The sequence below is a fragment of the Malania oleifera genome, chromosome 5, assembly GCF_029873635.1.
Source record: "Malania oleifera isolate guangnan ecotype guangnan chromosome 5, ASM2987363v1, whole genome shotgun sequence".
In the NCBI taxonomy this organism is placed as follows: domain Eukaryota; kingdom Viridiplantae; phylum Streptophyta; class Magnoliopsida; order Santalales; family Ximeniaceae; genus Malania; species Malania oleifera.
In genome coordinates this window covers 49,676,304-49,690,080 of record NC_080421.1, presented here as the reverse complement: position 1 = coordinate 49,690,080, position 13,777 = coordinate 49,676,304, and positions in this window count along the sequence as shown.

The window sequence follows — 13,777 nt, the reverse complement described above, 5'->3', positions numbered from 1 at the left end:
AGTATTTTAAGCGCCAAATTGTCGACGGTTTCATCAAGCCCGGCAAAACCGTCGACGCTTTTGAGTTATTGTGGTCAGGTAAGGTAAAACAGTAGAAATGGTTTGGTTAAAAAGCTAAACCAAAAATTAAACTCTCTCCTAGGGCTACGATGTCCATACTCTCTCTCTTCAAATTTCACCCAGATTCAGCCTAAATGGAAGGATTAACGTGATTTTGGGATCCCTGCTATGATTCTTTGCTGTTTAGCCAAAGTGATTTTACTGTTCAGGCTTCCTAGGCCCCACTCCAAACATAGGGAAAGGAAGTTGTTTTTCAAGTTTAATTAATTATTGGAATATGTGGGTCTTAAGGATATTAAAAGGGTAAATTTTCTAGGGTTGAGTTGATTGAGTTGAGGTATATGGATACAGGTTTGTGTGAGCACCGTAGGCATAGTTTTGGGTTCCTTGCAGGCATAACTCTAGGAAACAGGTAAGGGGAATATGTTACATCAGTTAATTTAGAAAATTGCACTAATTAAGTATAGCATGTGATTACAGGATTATACAGTATGAAAGTTATGGGTATGAAAATTATAGTGTTACGTATATGTACGTATTTTTGAAAAAGCCTGGTATTTGGGATTCCGATAAACCCTAGAGATGAGTATATTATTATTTTACAGGGAAACTATAGTTTTTCTCATACAGATTATTATATTATGAATACCGCTTAAATTGTGTGGCATGAGAAATGATAGTTTTAAATATAGAGTTTATATACATTATACAAAACTATGATCTATAGTTTTATACAGATTTATAGTATTATAGATTTTACAGAACCATAGTATTACAGATTTTATAGAACCATGATATATATATAGTTTTATACAGATTCATAGTATTACAGATTTTACAGAACGATAGTATTACAGATTTTACAGAACCATGATATATATAGTTTTACATAGATTCATAGTATTACAAATTTTACAGAACAATGATATATATAGTTTTATACAGATCCATAGTATTTCAGATTTTACAGAACCATGATATTAAAGATTTATACAAAACCATGATACACAGTTTCATATAGAATCATGGTGTTATAGTTTATACAGAATCGCGGTATTATAGTTTATACAGAACATGGTATTACAGTTTATATAGAATCATAGTATTACAGTTTATATAGAATCATGGTAATATAGTAATATTCATAAATAGTATTATATAGTATCAAAACCATGATGGACCAAAGATTTACAAAGTGCGTGGTACCATTGCTATACAGTTATAGTAATGCAGCCACACTTTCAGATAAAGTGTCGGTAATCAGTTGATTAGGCTAGAGGAGAGTAAAGGATCCCCTGGAGTCCAGACCAGGCTGGGTAGACCAATCATACTTACAATTACAGTTACAGTTACAGATACATATATAGTTTGACTTAGCCTGGTGAGCCAGCCACGGTTAAGTCCAGCCTACAGGCCACATAAACCGATCACATGGGGTTAATTCATGATTACAATTATCCATCTTGGGAAGTTTTCACAATAATATATATACATAGATTTACAAAAGCAGAATTATTTATCATAGTTAAAAGTATGTTCAAATAGAAAGAGTGTGTTTGAAATGACATAGGTATGATATATTTATATACACAGAAATGTCTTTACAGTTACAGTTGAATTAATAGTTATGTCTTGATTATATAAAACTCATCTGTCACACACTGATATTAACATATTCCCACTTACTGCGAGGTGTCTCACCCCAAGATTTCGAACATGTCAGGAGATCCAGGTAGACAGGCATAGCAAGCTCCGAGGTAGAGGAGGTTGTGGTACTGCCCTTGTTTTAGGGTAAGTGTTTGAACTAAAAGATATATTTTTGTATAATCCCTAGCGTATTTCATGGATTATTGGGGATGTATTTGTATATGTATGGAGGTTATAGTACTCTGGTATTGTATATATAAGGGTTTAGGTAATTTATGTTTTCCGTTGCATAGATAGTAAGCATTTATAGACAAGTATATCCTTGGTACCCCACTTTGGTCTGGGTTTATTATGTGTATATGACAGCTTGGTATCAGAGCAGACATATCATATTAGTTTTTTTAAAAAAAAAGTAGCGCAAAATTTTTCTAGTCGTGACAATGATGCACCAGAGGGCAATACCTAAGACGATAAGGTAATGCAAGCCTGACCCCTCGAGTATAGCTGCCAAAGGTGGCGAAGCTGGAACCTTGTCAACAACCCCAAGAATGTCTTCCACTTGGGAGGATTCCCCCAGTGAAGCCTTCTTTTTGCTGCTACCCTTCCATTTCTTCTTCTTGGCTATAATTTGCTCAAAGTCACTCCAATTCATGTCTCCAAAAGGAAGATGGATAAGCAGAAATATATACACAGATATTATAACACGACAAAGTTAGGCTATGAAAACTAAAAGTGAGGACTGAATGGAATAGGACTAAAGTCGCATCACACAAGATTTTGCTCTTTAAGTAGCTTGGTATTAGGAACGATTCCCTTGCATGCCCTGAGACAGAACTCATTGAGGATAGCCTAATTCATAGGAGACAAACTAGGGAGCATGCAATGTTGCCAAGCTGAAAAAATGTTGGCAGAATTAGATGCGAAGTAGAATGAATAGAAAAATAAAAGGAAGGAAAGGATAGGCGATATCACCGTCAAGTAGGAGTCGACCAAATGTGGGGCCCATCAAAGTTTAACTCCCCTGAAGCAAAAAAGAACTTATGCTTCCATTGATATATGGAGGAAGCGCCAAAGGTGAACAACTTAAATTATGGGAGCCAATTAAAATAAAACACCTCATTTTCAATAGAATGGTTCCTCATATAGTGGTAGGATCGAAATAGCACAACTAAAGGTTGGTGGCCCCTATAGATGAGAAGAGCCGCAAAGCATACCAGTGTAAGGTATAAGTTGGGAGCCAGTTGGCTATGTAACATATTATAAAACCGCAGGATATCAGAAACGAAGGGATGTAAGGGTAGCCTAAGCCCAGTCTCGAAGTAGTCAGCATACAAGCAAACTTCGTCTAGACCAAGCTAAAGGGCCGATTCTGAGCTGCTAGGAACCCTGAGGTGAATGGTGCTCGGAATACAGTATAGGTGGCATAGGATCAATAAATCGTCTAGAGTGAGAGAGGATCTTACACTCCTTATACTAACTACCATTGAAAAGTGAGCCTTAGAAGTGTCCACCCTAACAGAGGCTCCTAAAAGGAGAAATAAATAGCACACCATTTTTGCTTATAAGCTAAAGATCAAAAGGAACTACTTCGAGAAAATTTTTGAAGAACGTGAAGAACACTGCCAAGAACACATGAAAAGTGCATAGAATACATGCATACAAACAAAAATTCGAAGCAAACAAAGACATAAAGGGCAAAAAGGAAAAGGACAAAAGAAGAAGGCGCACTTGATGCTATGGAAGAACTTCCTCTAGAGACGAGGGGAAAATAAGGCATAGGAATCAATTTATAGAACCATAGTGCCGCGAATCCCAAAACGGTGTGAATCCTAATGGTGCGAATCCCAAAACATGCGCGAGTCACCATACTGCCCCAACTGAGGAGCATAACTCATAAGGACCCAGGACCAGCCCACTTGATGAGCACAACTTATAAGGCAGACAAAGGGTGAGCACTACAAACCAGATTTGCCCAATTGATGAGTACAAATCATGAGACCTGAAATCCAGCCCACTTGATGAGCACAGCTCATGAGGCAGGGAAAGGGTGAGCACTGTTTACCAGACTGGTCCAACTAATGAGCACAACTCATGAGGCCTGAAGACCAACCCACTTGATGAGCACTGCTCATAAGGCATACATAGGGAGAGCACTACTCACCAGATTGACCCAACAGATGAGCACAACTTATAAGGTCCTAGATCACCCCACTTGATAAGCACAACTTATGAGGCAAATGAAGAATGAGCATTGTTCGCTAGAGTGGCTTAACTAATGAGCACGAAAAAAGTTCAGCTCGAATCCAGCCAAAAATATGAACACCTAGCTTAGATTGATTAGGATTGAGAAACACTCGGCTTGGGTTGAGCCAAATGCTAATGAAATCAACTCAAATCAAGCCAAAATACCAATAATAAGCTCAGATTTGAACATAATAGAGGAGAACTCAGTTCAAATTTAAGTGTAATAGAGGAACACTCGGCTTAGATTGAGCCATATTACGAAGTATCCAGCCTGAATTGAGCCTAACGGCAAATGTAACCGACTGAGGATGAGCCAAGAAGAGTGAAAAATCAGCTTGGATGGAGCCACACCTAGCTCGAATTGAGTCGAACTTTGGAGAAAAGGGCTCGGATTAAAATCAAGCCAAACAATGGCTCGGATTGAGCCGAAAGAGGCTTGAATTTAGCCAAACACAACTCAAATTGAATTGAATGTTTGTTTAGTGCGACTTGGATTGAGCTGATCAAGAAACACAAAATGGCTCGGTTGAGCATAAAGGGGAAATAACTAGTTTGGATTGAACAAAAGAGTGTCGGTTCGGATTAAGCCAAATTGTGAAGAATATGGCCCAAACAAAATTAAAAAAAAAAACTGTTAATTCAAGTGTAATCCCAAAAAAGGGGTGAATTGGGTATTTTAAAAATCTTTAAGTTTATTTTACCACTTAATCCCTATTTCAATATTTAACAAATTAATTGTCGGGGTTTGAAATTAATTCAAATTGTTATCTCAATAAATTCTATTTTACCCAATTAATTATCAAGTGTGTATAATATAAATCAACATACAAACATGCAAAAGTTGATAATGAAATGCAAGCAGAAATTAAAAAGACAAGAGAAGAGAGAAGGCAAACACGATTTTACGAGATTCAGCCAACCCGGCCTACATCCTCACCTTGAGCAACCCACTCAAGGATTCCACTAAATTCCTACTCCTTTAACCAGGACAGAGCTTCCCTTACATTCGCTGCTTATAAGAGGCATAGCTTCCTCCTCACCCGGTTCACAACCTGAACAGTGATTATAATATAACTATTCTACAAAAACTCAATAATGCTTCTACACAAGCTGGTGAGTACAATAGAAATTCCTAACACATATTCATATGATAAAACTTGAAGCTCAATGTGAGTATGTAATGTAGTCAATAAAATCTCTGAATAATCTTTGGTTTAAAAGAATATTACTATTTCGCTTCAAATATTGAATCCAACCAAATGATCTCAATACAAATATGTAATTGAGTTTTGCTCCAAAAATCTAGATCGATTAGTTTTGTTCCAAATATTCAAAACACAATATGATCTTTGTATATGAATATGTATATATATATATGTGTTCCAAAGATCAAAAACCTACTATAATATTTTTCAGAAAATATCCCTCAATAATATATATATATATACTATAATATTTTTCAGAAAATATCTCTCAATAATATATATATATATATATATATATATATTAATAAGCTCTTAGGATATTTAATCAAGTGGTTTTGTAATATCGAAAATATCAAGTCTTTAAATGAATAAACACTTGAATAAAAAATATTCAACCATTGGCAAAACTTTTCTCAAATAGTGATCTTTTCAATACAATCTATATATATATATATATATATATATATATATATATATATATAAGTACACTCAAGATCAATCTCTCAAATAATATTCAATGATAAATTTTTGAGATGAAAAACTCTTTGAGAATAAGTAGTAACAAATAGATCGATTTACCAAACCTCAATACCAAGTTGAATGCACAACAATCACTAGAATGCCTTTTGAAAATCAATGTAGCCTTAGCTCAGATTTGACGTATATGCTTTGAAATCCCAAGAAAGAGTTCAGCAGTGTGTTCAATGCTCTCCCAAGTTGTGCTAAACCTTCAAGACACTCAATCTCATGACAAAGGAAAGGCAATAGGGTTTAGAGTTTGATTATATAGGTAATCTCAGCCTTAGGATAAGTCCTAACCATTGGATCAACTTGATCAAGTGTATAACCCGCATGTTCTCTCGCTAAAGATCAAATTTTTAAACTTCCCGTAGGTTCAAACAGCTGAAGATTTGGGTTCAGACGTCTAATGTTCCTTAAAGCTTTAAAAAATTGAACTGGACACAAGGTCAAACGACTGAACTATAGGTTCAGTCTTTTGAAGTCCAGTTTAGACGATTGAAGTCAAGATTCAGTCTTCTGATATGCTTCTACCTGTTTCTAAGTTTCCCCAATAAATCTTCAGAAGACTGAACTTAATTTTCGGTCTTCTGAAGTAATTCTTCAAACGAATGAGCTTAAACTTCAGTCTTCTAAAGTTGACTCTTCAGTCTTCTCGGCAGTGACTTCGGTCTTTTGAACAGTTCATTTTCTGGTTTTTTATTTTTAGTTTCCAAAAATCTGTTTTGCTCTCTTTCTTTGCTTTTTTATAAAACATTTCCCGGAGTTTTAAAATAAGTCACTAAGTCTATGTATTACCCCTAAAATATTTTCATGAGATGCATGTGTATGGTATATTTTGAGCTTCGAATTAAATCATATGAAATATGTAAATACATTCAACTCTAAATACCCATTCCCATGACAATCTTGAACTTGACGCTTGCATCTTCATTCTTCTACTCTTTTAGTTCCATGGAATGTGTCAAGTTGTATATTCTTTAATCCTTATGGCTTCCATGACTTTCTAACCTTCCGTGCATGCTAAATATTATTCATGTTCTCAATCTCAATGTACAGATCAAAAACTAAGTGATTTGTCATTATTAAAACGAGATTGGACTCATAGAGTCAACAATCTCCCCCTTTTTGATGATGACAAATACACGAGCAAAAATATAAAATGGGTTACACCTAACAAGGCCCCCCTTAAATAATGCACACTCAAATATTCAGCAAAATGAAATATGCTTATACTTAATTGAAAATAGGCAATAGTTTTGCACGTATAACTCATGTACTTATGTACTTTTGCCAACTATTTTTGCTATAACCTTATATTCTTCTCCCCCTTTTGACATCAACAAAAAGGTATATAACAAAAATGTTCTGATATAATTATATCTTATCCTTTAAAAAAAAAAAATATGCAACCTTTAGATTTCAAAAATTTTATTGTGAAATATGTATCCCTGTGTTAATTCAATTTTACTTCTCCCCCTTGCTAATGCAAAAACTGTGTTATTGAATTCAATTGCCATGTGAACATACACGGTGTGTCAAATTTCATAGACATGGATGACACTACAAAAAAATGGGTTTTTAGTGACAAAAGTATTAGTGACGAATTCGTCACTAAATGTTGGTAATAGTGACAGTTTTTAAGAACCGTCACTAATACTTTCATCACTAAAAAGAGCGCGGTAAACAATTTCTGCGCAAAAATTTATCCAGAAAAATATTAGCGACGATTCTATGGTATTAGTGACGATTTTGAAATCGTCACTACTAATGTTTATATTTAAAAAATATTAAAAAAGAAAAGGTTAAAGGTATTAGTGACGGTTCAGGATAATCGTCACTAATACCATATTATTAGTAACGGTTTCGAAAACCGTCACTACTAGTGTTTTTACTAAAAAATATTTAAAAAAGAAATGGTTGAGGGTATTAGTGACAGTTTGGGATAACCGTCACTAATATTGATTTATTAGTGGGGTTTTAAAACCGTCACTACTCGTTTTTTATTTAAAAAATGTTAAAAGAGAAATCATAAAGGAATTAGTGACGGTGGCCAACCGTCACTAATAGTGTTTTTATTTAAAAATGATTAAAAAAGAAATCATTAAGGGTATTAGTGATGGTTTGGAACAACCGTCACTAATACCCCAGTCGTAGTCAGCCCAATGAGCCCACTGCCCAAGTGCCCACACGGCCTATACGCCCTGCTCAGCCCTCCCACTCCCAGGCGAACCCTAAATCCCTAATCCCTAATGTCCTAATCCCTATTTGATTCTTCATTTGAGCATCTCTGTTCAGAGAGCCAGCACGAGAGGAGAGAGTGAGAGACCCTTCAGTTCTGACCTTCTTCTTTGACCCTTCAAAGCCCTCTGGCCTTCTTCTGACCTTCGTGAGTTCATCATCAACCCTTCGAACCAGCAGGAGCTTCGTGAGTTAGTCTTCCACATTGCGAACCAGCAGCAGCCTTTCGTGAGTTTGTCAGAAGCTTTGTGAGTTTGCTGTTGAATAGAACCTGTCCAGAATATTTTCATATCTATACAAAACAGTAAATCTTGTTCCGTCATTGGTATCAAATGAGTTAAGACAATAGTTAGTGTGGAAGTGGATGATAGCAAGGGTTTGTGATGATATGATATTACATAGTGTTTGGATGCTTGGAATTTTAAATACATGAGGTCGTGTTGAAATTTATCTCATATATGAAAGTTTGGAATTCGAATGCATATAAATCATGTTTATAAATGTCTTAAGATGATAATGTTTTTCCATTATTTTTCTTAGTGAGATGTGTTTCACCATACAAATATAGCTTTCATTATTATAAGCTTTGATTAGTGTACAAAGCTGTCGAAACTAAAATTACTACTTATGGCACCCAGTGACATTTTAGTAGCTATTGGCACGGCTACTGACTTCTAAATGAAAGATGGAAATCCTTCACCATACTCAAACTGAACTCTTCAAAAGTGTAGTAATGGAGCGTGAAAAGTATTACTACATGCTTATTACAAGCAAAAATCATTGGGCTGCATATATTGTTAGAATTGGTGTATTCCCAAGAGGGGGGGTGAATTGGAATTTAAAACTTTTTCTCCTAGGTTAATCTATCTTACAACAGTATATACACAACCTAGGGTCTGTCTATTCAATTTCCAAATGCGTAGATAAATATAATGTGAAATTTAAGTCATACGCATCATTCACCCATAACATACATGTGCGGTAAATATAAAGTGCGGAAATATAAATGAACACACGATATGTTATCGGGATTCGGCCAACCGTGCCTACGTCCCCGCCTCAAGCTTGCAAGCCGGAGGATTCCACTAAAGGCTCACTTAAGGGTGGAGCGACACCGTTTACAACCAGGTCAAATTAACATAGGGCTGACCTCAACCTTAACCAGGTCAATTAGCGGGGCTGACCTCAACCTACACGCCTTAACAGGACGACGCACCTAGCTTTCCTAACCGGGTCTAAGCCAATCCGGGACTATTCCAGGGCTAGTCTCCCTCTTCAGGCCCGTGCCTGGAAATATAACCAAAGTGTATTACAATGAAATGGTACAGTGATTATGCTTTCAAGTAAAGCAGATAAGTACCCAAATTCGCGCAATAATATACACCACAAATATGATTCAATATGTAAGCTCAATGTGGTCTAAGATGTCAACTCTCAAATAGATTTACTATCGTTGTAATGAGTACGTGAGAGTGCAAACCTAAATGATCTTTGTATCACAGGCTATTCAATCTAAGTGCTCAAACAAAGATATTATCCAAACTTCATATATTTCAATCAACAAGTTTTCTTAATATATATATATATATATATGTATATGAAGCTTTAGCAATGTATAAGTTTGGTTTGCAAAAAGAGTTTAATCTTTGTATTCAACTATGGATATAAATCAATGAATATTGCAACAAAGATTTTTCTCACACAAACAAACATCTCTTTAAAGATTTATCAAGACAAAGCACACTAGATATTTGAATGTATTTTGAAAATGTTTTGCAACCAAAAACAAATACAATCTTCTTAAGATGTTGCAATGAAGGTGCAAATCTTAGAAGATTTATCAAAGTCTTCTTAAGAGAGACTTATTAACAAAGTCTCCTAAGAATACTTAGGTTTAGCTCTCAATGAAAATAAATCAATCAAATATGAATGGGAGAGCAAACCTATTAAATATAAACACTCAATCGACTTACAGAGGATTTAAGAGATCGAAGAAGGTAAGCATGAGTGAATAGGGATTGGATATGAGTATTATAGGATTTGGGATTTTCAGAGAATTTCTCTTAATCAATATTTTTAATCCCCTCTCTAATTATCCCAAATAAACTCATATATATAGGCAAGGGAGAAATATGACCGTTGGGGACCTATTGGGTATTATTAGAAAAGTTTAATGACATTTAAGACATTTTAACCCTGTTTAAAAAATTATTAACCGCGGTAAAAATAGGAGCAACCCGAGAGGTCCAGTCGACCAGAAATGGTTCGATTGACCAGGACTCAAGTGACTCGGTCGACCAGGGGCATTTTGAACTGAGTGGTTGGTCGACCGGGCAAGGGCGATTTTCCAAAACTTCGAGGTTCGGTCGACCGGGCCCTTTTGAACTGCATGGCTCGGTCGACCAAATCGTTGGGAATTCTCCCAAGACCCCTCGGTCGACCAGGTAGTTGGAGTACAAATCTGGTCGGTCGACCGGGAGGTCAAACTGTTGACTCCTAGGTGGTTCGGTCGACCGAGGTCAAATGACCTATAAGGGCTCGGTCGACCTAGCCTGGGTCAAATAGTTGACCCAGACCGGTTTCGGTCGACCGGGCCAAATTGAACTGAATTGGCCGATCGACCGAAAGTGCACCAAGTGTGCATTTCGGTCCCAAATTGACCCAAATAAGTCTATTTCAAGTGCCTAATAAACATATGTGCATATGTGCATGTCCTAAAGTCACTTAGGGTCCAATTTGGAAACACCGAAAAAAGTCTGGTGTCGGTCGACCGAAGGTTCACCCTAAGGTCTTTCTATGGTTCGGTTTGAGCCTACAAATTAAATCATGCATGTGATGTGTGTGTGAGCTTATTACAAACCGAAGAACCCTAATTACTATTACAGACAAATTTCACTGAAAATGATTACAATTAAGAGAATGAAATTGTCTTCAAGCTTTGAGCTTTCACGTGCCACTGAAGATATGCTAATATAAACCTGCACATGAACTTGACAATCATTAAAAACCTGAGCTGAAAAAGTTAAAATCCACTTCAAAACTTCAGTGAGATCACATAAGACTCAGAATAAAGCTACATATCAAAAACATTTTCCTGAGTTCTAAACACCTACAAACACTCATGGTTGTATAGAGATTTGGGATGGCTAGCGAAAAAACCCTTCAAGGCACAGTAGGACCATAAGAACACTGATGGAGAATTTACAATCACCAGCTCTCTTTACAATACACACCATTACCATTGCCATACACAGCATTTAGTGACCCATTGGAGGTTTTATTAGCATGTCCATTTTTGTGGGCTTTCACCACTGATTGTCCGTTACAAAAACCATTTCTCTTTTCAGCTACCTTGCTTACATGGCCATGACCAATCTTCTGCAGGACTGCATCAAACTGCCCACAAGCTGCTGCTATAAGTCCTGCAAACATGAAATGGAATTTAAATCAGGATCAAATCAATTAACAAATTAATCTACACACAAGTGGGGAAGTTTCAAACTACATTTGTATTCTCCTTTTTGACTTTGTTTTTCTTACAAAAGAAATTATAACTGGGGTGAAGACAAGTTCCCTAAGATGGCAAGTGATTCTTTGGGAATGTCCTTCATGACATTTGTAGTCTTTGCCTTGAGTTCTCTCAGATCTGGTTATACCCTTTTGACTCTCATACACACGTAGTCAGTGCTACAAACATACTAATAAATCAAAGAGATGCCTTTAACCACATACCCCATCCCAAACACTTGAAAGTACATAGACTTACTGCTTCACACATAAGGCCATCATCAGGGTTGGGTTCACTTAGTAACAACCCAATGCTTATTAACACAATTGAAATGTTCAAAGATGGTTGCCATGCACCCTGCATGAATTACAGTCTGATTCTTGTTATAAAATAAATGTACAGATGTAAAACAAACTCATAACTTCATATTGACATCATGCGCATATGAACATAATAGAAATTTGTATCTTATGATGATATCTTGCCCATCTAGCAGACCAAATTCAACTGATGCAAATCAGCAGATGGAAAACACAAAACCCATATTATCAATCATTCTTTTTTAAAAGACTTCATCAACATAAATTTTCAAAATAAACCAAACCAAAAGCATGAATGAATGAGAAAAGGAAAACTCACCAAAAAATCGATAACGATGTAAACCTACAAGAATTCCTTCCTTTGCAATACTTCTGCAGGCAGTGTAATGATTACCAGAATAGGTCACCGAAGTGTTGCGGTCTCTCTATTAGCAAATTTGACAATCAATACATTGTCATCCCCTAAAACTCTTTGTAGGTGAGTCCTTTGTTTGTTTAGATATGGGCCCTGGAATAAATGTAATTAACTAATGAGAACAATGAAAAGAAAAAGATACTTTCTAGAATATCAGCTTGCATCTTAAGAAACTCCTCTCTAGTTCTGTTTTGAAAAAGATTTTTAGGAGTGACGCTAAATTTCACATTATATCCTTCAAAGCCTCAAGGTTGTGGTGGCAATCCAAAATACATCTTCAATGCATTATCTCAGCATAAGACAACATATAAATGTTTCTGATTCTTCTTCTAATTGGTTGTCAAGTGAAGATACTATAATGATGTTGTGTGTGTGTACGTGATCACCTAGCCCTGCTTGCAAATGCTTCTACCTGCTGCTAGATTGTTTATTGAGTGTCAGCACGGCTGCTTAAGTGCCTGTAGTTATTCGAGGCTATGTATATCTGTGATTCCTCCTAGAATACTGAATTTTGTAGTCGTGACTGCTTTTTGAACTTAACATATGAAGTTCTATAGTGTTGCTTTGTGCTAGTGTGCGCTGCCTAATTTGCATTGTTGCTGTGTTTTTCATTCTTTGTATTGATGTCTACTGATTGAGGGGTGGATTATTTCGTCATCTACAATCTGATGTTGATGTGATTTATTTTTTATGCCTGTATATGTGCTACGTAGTGATTTATTTTCAAAAACCGTATACTAATTTTTTTAACTTTCTTAATTTGTAGGGTTTGCTACTGTGACAACATCAGGACGATGTCATGCAGTTCGGATGCAGCTTTCCATTTTTTTTTTTATCTGAAAAAATGAAATGTATTTAAATTTGAATTTTTATAATGTCGTGTATTTAAATTTGAATTTGTATAATATATTTGTATTTGAATTTGAATTTGAATTTGAATTTGAATTTGTATAATATATTTGTACTTAAATTTGAATTGCAATTATGGTTTTTACAGGAATTAATTTGAATCAGATTTTTATAGGAATTATTAATTGTGCAATTTAAGTATTAGTGACGATTTCAAAATCATCACTAATATTATGTCTTTGATGACGGTTTAAAACCATCACTAAAACCATAAGTAACGGTTCTTAAGAGCAATAGTGATGGTTCGGAAACCGTCACTATTACTAGACAAATAGTGACGGTTTAGAAATCGTCACTAATAATGAAGTAATAGTGACGAACCTAAATCGTCACTAATAATTGAGTAATACTGACGAATATAAAATTGTCACTAATAAGGTAGCAATAGCGACGCATTTAAATTGTCACTAATGATAGAGAATTAGTGATGAATTTAAAACTGTCACTAATAATAGAGCACTAGTGACGATTTTTGACAGATCTGGTCTAGAATCTATAGTGACGGGTTTCGGTCTTTAGTGACGGATTAGAACTGTCACTAATACGATATTAGTAGTGACGGTTTGAGATATTCGTCACTAATAAGTATTAGTAATGGTAGGTATAGCGACAAATTGAAAACCGTCACTAATACTCATAAAACCGTCACTAAAACTAGTAGTGACGGTTTTGTGAGTATTAGTGACGGTTTAAAATCGTCACTAATAAC